This window comes from Artemia sp. Qi Xiang Cuo, chromosome 15, assembly GCF_049724085.1.
Source record: "Artemia sp. Qi Xiang Cuo chromosome 15, ASM4972408v1, whole genome shotgun sequence".
NCBI classification, from domain to species: Eukaryota; Metazoa; Arthropoda; class Branchiopoda; order Anostraca; family Artemiidae; genus Artemia; species Artemia sp. Qi Xiang Cuo.
Window position 1 is genome coordinate 36526051 of NC_142808.1, and position 12769 is coordinate 36538819.

A 12769-nucleotide genomic window follows, 5' to 3' on the forward strand; every position below is an offset into this window, starting at 1 on the left:
AAAAAAATATCCCGTTTAGGCAGAATGTTTTAGTAGCTGCCACTTTTCATGATTTTCAAGCCAATATATTTCCCTTGCTGTTCAAGCTAAGGGACAGAAAGTTTACTATACAGGGGTTTCGGACAAGACGGTTCTAATGGTGTACTTTTGAATTTGATCTGACTCCTTTTTTAGGAACTATGGGCTTTTATATTTCTTAACATTGGACGTGACGTCTCTTACTAGGTTGCTAGCTACCGCTGCAACCCGGATAAGGCGGTTCTAATGGTGTACTTTTTGTTCTGATCTGACTCCTTTTTTAGGAGTTATGGGTTCTTATATTTCTTAACATTGGATGTGATCGTCTCTTACTAGGTTGCTAGCTACCGCTGCAACCCGGATTAAAAGCACTATCTTTTAAATTTAAAATTTAAAAAAGAAACTTGTTTATTTAGATCCTAGCTAAAATAATGGATATAATATGAATGAACCATATGGTTCAGTTTCTTTGGGCTTGAGTTCGTTTTTTAACTATAAATACAAACAGGAAAAAGCCTACGGCTTTTTCTTCTTTTAAATAGTAAGAGACGAAACTTAAACAATCAAGTAGCAAACTAAGTCTAACGTATGGAATGGTTTGTTATTTAAGGGATCGTCTTTTAATTTAATGGGCAGAATGATGTAGTAACTGCCGCTTTTCTTGATTTTCAAGCCAATACATTTCCCTTGCAATAAAAGCCAAATGACAGAAAGTTTCCTATATAGGGGTTTCCGACACGACGGTTCTAATGTTGTACTTTTTGTTTTGATCTTACTCTTTTTTTAGGAGTTATGCGTTATTATTCTTCTTAGAATTGGACGTGATCGTCTCTTACTAGGCTGCTAGCTACCGCTGCAACCCGGGTAAAAACCTCAAACAATAAAGTAGCTAACTAATTTCATTGTATGCAATTGTTTGTTATTCCCATGATCTTCTCTTAATGTAATTTTTTTATTTCTTAACATTGGACGTGATCGTCTCTTACTAGGTTGCTAGCTACCACTGCAAACCGGATTATTACATTTTTAACTTTGGACGTGATCATCTCTTACTAGGAGGATGCTAGCTACCGCTGTAACCCAGATTAACATGTAAAAAGATGTATTAAGGAATTAAATATCATGATTTATATGTAACTTATATATTATGAGTCTCCGATAGTACAGTGGTAATTATTCCTGCCTGTCACGCGGAAGACCGGGGTTCGATTCCCCGTCGGAGAGAATTTTTAATATATTAAGTTTGAAGAAATATTTCTTAAATTGAAAATTAAAAAGATACTCAGTTTAGCTACCTCCTAACCAAAACTTTTATATAAATTAGTATAGACAAGAGGTCGTTCTTTATTATAATTCTCTTTTAGAAATAATTTATTTTAGTTACTATAGATTTTTAACCCAATTAATTTCCTTTAAAATGAGCTATTGAACAACCCTCTACGATGTTCCAGTGCCAAGCTATCTGTGGAAAAGAAAAAAAAAGAAAAAAAGAAAAAAATATCCCGTTTGGGGAGAATAACGTGGTTAAAGTCAATTTTCTTGATTTTCAAGCCAATATATTTCCCTTGCTGTTCAAGCCAAGGGACAGAAAATTTCCTATACAGGGGTTTCGGACAAGGCGAATCTAATGGTGTACTTTTTATTTTGATCTGACTCCTTTGTTAGGAACTATGGGTTTTTATATTTCTTAACATTGGACGTGATCGTCTCTTACTAGGTTGCTAGCTACCGCTGCAACCCGGATAGCTACCGCTGCAACCCGGATTACCCCTGGAACCACCGTTTATCAGTTACTATGGGCGAGAGATCGTCGTTCTTTGCTGTAAAACTAAGAAGGATTTGAGTTCAAAACACTCTGTGGTAACGATCGATCTTAAATGTTATCTTATTTGTAAATGTGTTTTTTTATTAATAGCAACCCGGAAAAATAGTAACCGAAACTCTAAAGAACAAAATTTTGATACCAATAGTTACATCAAAGTAAACAGTTCGTGATAACGAACTGTATTGTATAGTAAGAGCGACTCGTCTCAATAGTAAGTTGCCACATCTAGATCCTTCTGTAATAAAAAAGAAACTCGTTTTATTTACATCCTAGCTAAAATAGGGAAGATAATATGAATGAACCAGAGGGTTCAGTTTCTTTGGGCTTGAATCCGTTCGTTACTATAACTACCGCTTGAATTCAGATTATAAATTACAAACAGGAAAAAGCCTACGGCTTTTTCTTCGTTTGAATAGTAAGAGACGATCCTCAAATAATCAGACAGCTAACTAGGTTTATAATTTGTTCTTTAACATAAACGTTATTAATCGGATATTTTGATAAATCCTATATGGTCCAGAGGTTGGGATAGCTCTCACCCAGTTGGCTTGAGTTCAAATTTTGTATGGGAAATTTTAACTTATGATGATTTCTTAAGGATTTTTCGATTTTTTCTACAAATCCTTTAAAATGAGTCATTAAACAACTCTCTACGATGTTCCAGTGCCAAGCTATCTTTGGAATTACTAACCTATACTATAATTAAGTGGCGTATAAAATTTAGTATAGGCAAAAGGTCTTTCTTTATTATAAAACCCATGATACCGACGATACTTACAAAATTCCAATTTAAAGTATCGATCCTTATGTATAATTACAAACAGGAAAAAGCCTACGGTTTTTTCTGCTTTGAAATAGTAAGAGACGAACCTCAAACAATCAAGTAGCTAACTAATTCCAATGCATGCAATTGTTTTTTATTCCAGTGATAGTCTTTTAATGTAAAACCTATACTATAATTAAGTGGCATATAAAATTTAGTATAGGCAAGAGCTCGTTCTTAATTATAAATGGAAATTAAATAATTTTTATTTATGTTTCAGTTAACATAGGCTAGGTGTCGTTCTTTATTGTATATACTTCTCGATACACCTGGTCGGTTGAATACCTTTGCTTTTTTCTTTTCAAGTTACTATCTCTGTTGTTTGTGTAGTACTCTTTCTTCAATTTTTGGAAATACTAACCTATACTATAATTAAGGGGCGTATAAAATTTAGTATAGGCAAGAGGTCGTTCTTTATTATAATTTTAGGAACTATGGGTTTTTATATTTCTTAACATTGGACGTGATCGTCTCTTACTAGGTTGCTAGGTACCGCTGCAACCCGGATAACTGTGGAACAGTTTACAGATGTAATGGGAAATCTTATGCATCACTGTGAATATATGGAGGCATAATTTTCCTTTACTTAGTTTCAGCTTAAATTCGATGATCGAGCCTTTATGTAATAACTACATCCAACGACTATGACGTCATTGATTAATATTGCATATAAAAAATTAAGTTTTCGTAAAAAATGATTAATTTAAAAAAAATCAAGTAAGAGTGGCACTAGATCTAGCGATTTCCTTTAAAATGAGCCATTCAACAACTCTCTACGATGTTCCAGTGCCGAGCTATCTGTGGAAGAGAAAGAAAGAAATAAAATATGCCGTTTAGGCAGAATGTTGTAGTAACCGCCACTTTTCTTGATTTTCAAGCCAATATATTCCCCTTGCTGTTCTAGCCAAATAACAGAAAGTTTACTATACAGGGGTTTGGGACAAGGCGGTTCGAATGGTGTACTTTTTGTTTTGATCTGACTTTTTTTAAGAGTTATGGGTTATTATATTTCTTAACATTGGACGTGATCGTCTCTTACTAGATTTCTAGCTACCGCTGCAACCCGGACATAGGACGTGATAGTCTCTTACTAGGCTACTAGCAACCGCTACAACCCGGTTAAACTACATTAGATCCTCTTGACTGACGTCGAACTTTTATGTATTGTTCTTTACTAGGCTTCAGCCATCTCTACAGCCATGATATTGATGGAAATTATGTAATCTCTATTTATGTTTCAGTTAACATGAGCTAGGTGTCGTTCTTTATTTTAATTAACATTGGACGTGATCGTCTCTTACTAGGTTGCTAGCTACCGCTGCAACCCGGACATAGGACCTGATTGTTTCTAACTAGGTGGCTAGCTACCGCTGCAACCCTGTTAAACTACATTAGATCCTCTTGACTGACATCGATCTTTTATGTATTCCTTAATGTAATTTAACCCAATTAATTTCCTTTAAATTGAGCTATTGAACAACCCTCTACGATGTTCCAGTGCCAAGCTATCTCTGGATACAAAAAAAAGAAAAGAGAAAAAAATATCCCGTTTGGGGAGAATAACGTGGTTGAAGTCAATTTTCTTGATTTTCAAGCCAAGATATTTCCCTTGCTGTTCAAGCCAAGGGACACAAAGTTTCCTATACAGGGGTTTCGGACAAGGCGGTTCTAATGGTGTACTTTTTGTTTTGATCTGACTCCTTTGTTAGGAACTATGGGTTTTTATATTTCTTAACATTAGACGTCATCGTCTCTTACTAGGTTGCTAGTTACCGCTGCAACCCGGATAACTACACCTGTAACCACCATATATCAGTTAGTATGGGAGAGAGATCATTCTTTACTGTAAACATTGGAGGTGATCGTCTCTTACTAGGTTGCTAGCTACCGTTGCAACCCGGATTGTTTTAAAAATAATTTGTTTAAGTTACAAAAGGTTTTTAACCCCATTATTTCCTTTAAAATGAGCCATTGAACAACTCTCAACTATGTTCCAGTGCCAAGTTATCTGTGGAAAAGAAAAAAAAAGAAAAAAAGATGCCGTTTAGACAGAATGCTGTAGTAGCTGCCACTTTTCTTGATTTTCAAGGAAATATATTTCACTTGATGTTGAAGCCAAGGGGCAGAAAGTTTCCTATACAGGTATTTTGAACAAGGCGGTTCTAATGGTGTACTTTTTGTTTTGATTTTACTCTTTTCTTAGGAGTTATGGGTTTTTATATTTCTTAACATTGGACTGATCGTTTCTTACTAGGTTGCTAGCTACAAATGCAACCCGGATTAGATTTATAAATTAGATTACAGCTAGAGCTGCAACCATGATACTACAATCACTCCACTTGTTAACGTTAAATAAAACTTTACCAGCCTATAATATAGTTAAGTTGCCTATGTAAGCTAGTATAGGCAAGAGTTCGTTCTTTATTGTAATTTCTGAGAAGGCACCGTAATATCTGTTTTTGCATTCTCTTTTGATTTTAAGTGCTCTTTTCGATGTTTTTTCAGCATGCCTATACTACTAAAGTGACATCCACATATAGTGCAATTGTGACCAGTGTGATCCTTTATATGTGTACTCAGGTATTCTCTGCTGAATGTTTTTCCGCATAATTCACAAAGTCGGTACCTATCCTCATCTTTTAAATGGGAAAGTTCATGCCGACGTCTTGCATGCTTTGTTCGAAAATAGACAGAACAATGTACACACTTAAACGGCTTTTCGTTAGTATGAAGTCTAAAGTGATCAACAAGACCCCCTGGCCTTGTTAGCATTTTCTTACAAACAGAGCATTCGTACATAGTAAAATATTATTCAATAGGTAATATTATCTAGTTAACAAGACAGAGCTGCAATTAGAATAAAATGATCCGTACTTTTAACTTAACCTTAACGAATTTCTTAAAAATATTACAGGTTCAATCTCTTTCCATAACTCTGATATAATCAAATGAATATTTTTGCTCTTTTTTTAAACACTCGGAAACTAGATTTCTAAAAACTAAGACTATGCGGATATAACAAACTGAAATAGAAACCGTGGTCGCAGCCGTACCTTCTGCTTAGAAAAGGACATGCCCCGGTCCATAGTAACTAAAAATTGAAGAATAATTAAAAAAACAACTGCCAAGTGAGAAAAGATTGTCACTTGTTAGTTTTATTTTTTGTTAGGTTCTGGTTTAATAAAAAGCCGACATGATTTCTTTGTTGTTAAGCAAAGAGATTCTGGGTGACAGCTGCTGCTGCAACCCGGATACTGCTAGATTCTGGATAGCTTGTAGCTACCCCTGGAACCACCGTATATCAGTTACTATGGGCGAAAGATCGTTCTATACTGTATACATAATCCCTATTTATGTTTTAGTTAACATGGGCAAGGTGTCGTTCTTTATTGTATGAAAAGACATCAAAAATGCAGTTTTTGGTGGAAAAATTTATTCTCTTTTAGAAATAATTTATTTTAGTTACTATAGATTTTTAACCCAATTAATTTCTTTTAAAATGAGCTATTGAACAACCCTCTACGATGTTCCAGTGCCAAGCTATCTGTGGAAAAGAAAAAAAGAAAAGAGAAAAAAAATATCCCGTTTGGGGAGAATAACGTGGTTAAAGTCAATTTTCTTGATTTTCAAGCCAATATATTTCCCTTGCTGTTCAAGCCAAGGGACAGAAAGTTTCCTATACAGGGGTTTCGGACAAGGCGGTTCTAATGGTGTAATTTTTGTTTTGATCTGACTCCTTTGTTAGGAACTATGGGTTTTTATATTTCTTAACATTGGACGTGATCGTCTCTTACTAGGTTGCTAGCTATCGCTGCAGCCCGGAAAAAAACACAATGTGCCCACATCGTTCTTCACTCAGGCAGTGCTAGCGTGCTGCCTGTGATAATAAACTGATTACACACAGGAAAAAGCCTACGGCTTTTTCTTCTTTTAAATAGTAAGAGACGAGTCTCAAATAATCAAGTAGCTAGCTAATTCCAAAGGTATTCAATTTTTGTTATTCCAATGATCGTTTTTTATTGTAACTAGGTTTCAGCCATCTCTACAGCCATGATACTATTGGAAATTACATAATCCCTATTTATGTTTTAGTTAACATAGGCAAGGTGTCGTTCTTTATTGTATTAATTACAAAAGGTTTTTAACCCCATTAATTTCCTTTAAAATGAGCCATTGAACAACTCTCTACAATGTTCCAGTGCCATGCTATCTGTTGAATTACTAACCTATACTATAATAATTAGGTGGCGTATAAAATTTAGTATAGGCAAGATGTCGTTCTTTATTATAAATTTCAGTGATCGTCTCTTAATGTAAAAAAAAATATAAATACTGTAATCTTAACTATAGTAAAGTTGCATATGCAAGTTAGTATAGGGAAAAGTTTGATCTTTATTATACTGGAAACAAAGAAAAGAGAAAAAAATTTCCCGTTTAGGCAGAATGTTGTAGCAGCTGCCACTTTTCTTGATTTTTTAGTACTGATTTTTTAACTTGCGTGCAGCTTGCTTTGATCTAACCATTATGTATTCATGAATGAGACCATTTGCAGTTTTGACGTTTCTTATATAGTAATTATGACGTCACTGCATCAAAAATACAGTTTTTATTGGAAAAATTTATTCTCTTTTAGAAATAATTTATTTTAGTTACTATAATTTTTAACCCAATTAATTTCCTTTAAAATGAGCTATTGAACAACCCTCTACGATGTTCCAGTGCCAAGCTATCTGTGGAAAAGAAAAAAAGAAAAAAATATCCCGTTTGGGGAGAATAACGTGGTAAAAGTCTATTTTCTTGATTTTCAAGCCAATATATTTTCTTTGTTATTCAAGCCAAAGGGCGGTAAGTTTCCTTTATGGAGGATTTGGACAAGGCGGTTCTAATGGTGTACTTTTTGTTTTGATCTGACTCTTTTTTTAGGAGCTACGGGTTTTTATATTTCTTAACATTGGAGGTGATCGTCTCTTACTAGGTTGCTAGCTACCGCTGCAACCCGGAAACATATATCAGTTACTATGGGCGAGAGATCGTTCTTTACTGTGACCAAAGCAAACAAATTACTTGTTTGAGTCTTAAGTTATAATCTTAGTTACTATGGGCTGAAGCTCGTTCCTTGCTGTAACTATGGACTAAAGTTCGTTCTTTAATGCAATCTTACTAGGTTGCTAGCTACCGCTGCAACCCGGATTGACAAATCGGATTATGTAAACGCTGATTACAAACAGGAAAATGCCTACGGCTTTTTCTTCTCTGGAGCAGTAAGAGACAACTCTCAAAGAATCAGGCAGCTAACTAAGTCCAATGTATGCAATGGTTTGGTATTCCAACGATTGTCTTTTAATGTAACTACCATTGCAACCCGGAATATATTAAAGATTTGAGTTACTATTAGCCAGAGTTCGTTCTTTATTATAAAATTTTTACTTATGATGATTTCTTAAGGAACATAATTACAATTTCTTAATATAATAAAAATAATTTGATTAATCTTAATTACAAAAGATTTTTAACCCCATTAATTTCCTTTAAAATGAGCCATTGAACAACTCTCCACGATCTTCCAGTACCATGCTATCTGTTGAATTACTAACCTATACTACAATTAAGTGGCGTGTAAAATTTAGTATAGGCAAGAGGTCGTTCTTTATTATAATTGTTTTGATCTGACTCCTTTTTTAGGAACTATGGGTTTTTATATTTCTTAACATTGGACGTGATCGTCTCTTACTAGGTTGCTAGCTACCACTGCAACCCGGAAATAATGTAAACCACCTTATATCAGTTACTATGGGCCAGAGATCGTTCTTTACTGTAACAATGATTAATCTTTAACATTAATTATAATCTTATTTTAGCTACAATGGGCTGGAAGTTTGTTCTTTAATGTAAACAAAGTCTAATGTATGCAATGGTCTGTTATTCAAATGATCGTCCTTTAATGTAATATGACGTCACTGCATCAAAAATACAGTTTTTATTGGAAAAATTTATTCTCTTTTAGAAATAATTTATTTTAGTTACTATAGATTTTTAACCCAATTAATTTCCTTTAAAATGAGCTATTGAACAACCCTCTACGATGTTCCAGTGCCAAGCTATCTCTGGATACAAAAGAAAAAAAAAGAAAAAAAAGAAAAAAATATCCCGTTTGGGGAGAATAACGTGGTTAAAGTCAATTTTCTTGATTTTCAAGCCAATATATTTCCCTTGCTGTTCAAGCCAAGGCACAGAAAGTTTTCTATACAGGGGTTTCGGACAAGGCGGTTTTAATGGTGTACTGTTTGTTTTGATCTGACTCCTTTTTTAGGAGCTATGGGTTTTTATATTTCTTAACATTGGACGTGATCGTCCCTTACTAGGTTGCTAGCTACCGCTGCAACCCGGATAGATCCTTTATGTAAGTTTCTAGCTACCGCTGCAACCCGGATAATAAACTGATTACAAACAGGAAAAAGCCTAAGGCTTTTTCTTCTTTGAAATAGTAAGAGACGAACCTCAAACAATCAAGTAGCTAACTAATTCCAATGTATGCAATTGTTTGTTATTCCAATGATCGTCTTTTAATGTAAAAAAATTTTACCGCTGGTATACGATTATGTTTGAAAGACTGCAGTGTGAAAAGACATCAAAAATGCAGTTTTTGGTGGAAAAATTTATTCTCTTTTAGAAATAATTTATTTTAGTTACTATAGATTTTTAACCCAATTAATTTCCTTTAAAATGAGCTATTGAACAACCCTCTACGATGTTCCAGTGCCAAGCTATCTGTGGAAAAGAAAAAGAAAAAAGAAAAAAATATCCCGTTTGTGGAGAATAACGTGGTAAAAGTCTATTTTCTTGATTTTCAAGCCAATATATTTTCTTTGTTATTCAAGCCAAAGGGCGGTAAGTTTCCTTTATAGAGGATTCGGACAAGGTGGTTCTAATGGTGTACCTTTTGTTTTGATCTGACTCTTTTTTTAGGAGTTGGGGGGTTTTATATTTCTTAACATTGGAGGTGATCGTCTCTTACTAGGTTGCTAGCTACCGCTGCAACCCGGATTGAAAGACTGCAGTGTGAAAAGACATCAAAAATGCAGTTTTTGGTGGAAAAATTTATTCTCTTTTAGAAATAATTTATTTTAGTTACTATAGATTTTTAACCCAATTAATTTCCTTTAAAATGCGCTATTGAACAACCCTTTACGATGTTCCAGTGCCAAGCTATCTGTGGAAAAGAAAAAAAGAAAAAAAGAAAAAAAAAAAGAAAAAATATCCCGTTTAGGCAGAATGTTGTAGTAGCTGCCACTTTTCTTGATTTTCAAGCCAATATATTTCCCTTGCTGTTCAAGCCAAGGGACAAAAATTTTACTATGCAGGGGTTTCGGACAAGGCGGTTCTAATGGTGTACTTTTTGTTTTGATCTGACTCTTTTGTTAAGAACTATGGGTTTTTATATTTCTTAACATTGGACGTGATCGTCTCTTACTAGGTTGCTAGCTACCGCTGCAACCCGGATTATTGCTCAGATATCATAAATATTTTTGCAGTTTACATTATAACTTTAGCGATTCTAAACTGAAAAATAAAATATATATTTAAAAATGGAATTTTTTGGTCTAAAAATACATAGTCAATCCCACATCGGGTAGTTAGAGCCTAACCAAAAATAAAACTAATTTTAACATTTTAAGGCATTTTTCTACCTTGAATTGAAATATTCAAACTATTACTCGGATACCATGGATATTTTTGCAGTTTACACAAGCTGCAAAGAATGCACAGGCTGATCTTTGTAAATTGAAAAAAATTTTACGAAAGTTTTACCGGGATTACGAAAAATATTCAAAATTAAAGATTAGAATTATCTTTGAAAGAATAGATTTTCTTGAAAAGTCAGCTAGAGATGCTTTCGCAAAACTTCATAGTAATATCCGAAAGAAATGTTGATTTTTTAGTGAAAAGCTTCCAAGGTATGAACCGGCAACTGTGGAACAGTTAACAGATGTAATGGGAAATCTTATACATCACTGTGAATATATGAAGGCATAATTGTCCTTTACTTAGTTTCAGCTTAAATTCGATGATCGAGCCCTTATGTAATTAAAACACAGTTAGAAATACTTTTTTCTTGAGTCAGTGTTCCAGGAATTTGATCTAAATCATTAGTCTTACAAACACATATACTAATAACCCTAACAGGCTTGTTTTCGCCATAATTGAAAACATTGCTTTTCCTTCTCTGTTGATAGGTATGCTTGTATATATATTTTTATTGCTGCTACATAAACTGCAATTGCTCCTTCCAAAATTAATATACGAATTTTCTAAGAAGTACACCTCCGTATAATCACTGTGTTGTCGAACATTTTCCGTTGCATCTATAAACTGTTCCGCAGTTGCCAATTCATACCTTGGAAGCTTTTCATTAAACTGACAACATTTCTTTTGGATATTACTATGAAGCTTTGCCAAAGCCTTTCTAGCCGACTTTTCAACAGCATCCGCTCTTTCAAAGAGAATTTTAATCTGTAATTTTGAATACTTTTCGCGATCCTGGTAAAACATGCGTAAAATGTTTCTCAATTTACGAAGATCACCCTGCATTTTTGCCATCTTCTTGTATTTCTGAATGTAATTTTTCCCTTTATCCTTATGCGTTATTCGGTACAACCTCGCAGAGAATTTAATTTTTTCATTATAGCTTTTGTCACCCCAGTTATTCTGGTAGCAACTTTTTTCTTATATATTTTTCGGTAATCTTCATCATTGTGATAACACTCCTTGATCTTTGTCTAGCCTGCTAAATTGTTGCTTCTCTATAAAGTTTATCATTTTGATAACGCTCCTTGATGTTTTGTTTGGCTGTCTCAATTTTCGCATGTCTATAATCTTCATCATTGTGATAACGCTCCTTGATGTTTTGTTTGGCTATCTCAACTTTCGCATGTTTATAATCTTCATCATTGTGATAACGCTCCTTGATCTTTTGATTGACTGTCTCAATTTTCGCATGTCTATAATCTTCATCATTGTGATAACACATCTTGCTGTTTTGTTTTGCTCTCTCAATTATTACTTCTAGATACGTCTGGTCGGTTAAATACCTTTGCTTTTCTCTCTTCAAGTTACTATCTCTGTTTTTTTTTGTAGCACTGATTTTTAACTTGCGTGTAGCTTGCTTTGATCTAACCATTATGTATTCATGAATGAGACCATTTACAGTTTTGACGTTTCTTATATGGTAATTATGAAGTCACGCCGTAATGATTTTATTTCAAGACGTCATGGTGCAATGGTATTATTTCATGACGTCTTCAGAAACAACAGTATAATTTCGTGATTTTCTATTCACGTCATAGCTCTAATATAAAACTATGATGAAATTCATTATTTATCTAGTAGGGTTTAAGACAAGGTAGTTCTAAATGATGTACTTTTGTTTTGATCTGACTCTATTTTTAGGAGTTTTGGGTTTTTATATCTCTTAGCATTAGACTGATCGTCTCTTACTAGGTTGCTAGCTACTGCTGCAACCCAAATTATGAGAGGCAGCCTGGCCAAGTGGTCCAAGGCACTGGTATTAGCCACCAGTCTCTTCGGAGGCGTGGGTTCAAATCTTACCTCTGATATACGATTATGTTTGAAAGACTGCAGTGTGAAAAGACATCAAAAATGAAGTTTTGGGTAGAAAAATTTATTCTCTTTTAGAAATAATTTATTTTATGTACTATAGATTTTTATCCCAATTAATTTCCTTTAAAATGAGCCATTGAACAGCTATCTACGATGTTCCAGTGCCAAGCTATCTCTGGATACAAAAGAAAAAAAATATCCCGTTTAGGCAGAATGTTGTAGTAGCTGCCACTTTTTTTGATTTTCAAGCCAATATATTTTCTTTGTTATTCAAGCTAAAGGGCAGTAAGTTTCCTTCATAGGGTTTTTGGACAAGTTGGTTCTAATAGTGTACATTTTGTTTTGATCTGACTCTTTTTTAAGGAGTTAGGGGTTTTTATATTTCTTAACATTGGACGTGATCGTCTCTTACTAGATTGCTAGCTAACGCTGCAACCCGGATGTGGAAAAAAACCCTATACTATAGTTAAGTGGCCTATAAAATT

At 34.1% G+C, this 12769-nt stretch overlaps 1 non-coding gene across 1 annotated transcript; it reads left to right on the plus strand.

Annotated features, from left to right (window-relative positions):
* The first annotated feature begins 1170 nt into the window (after nucleotides 1–1170).
* On the plus strand, nucleotides 1171–1242 carry TRNAD-GUC (transfer RNA aspartic acid (anticodon GUC)). Its single transcript has one exon. It is a non-coding gene; the product is annotated as a tRNA-Asp (tRNA).
* The last annotated feature ends 11527 nt before the right edge of the window (nucleotides 1243–12769 follow it).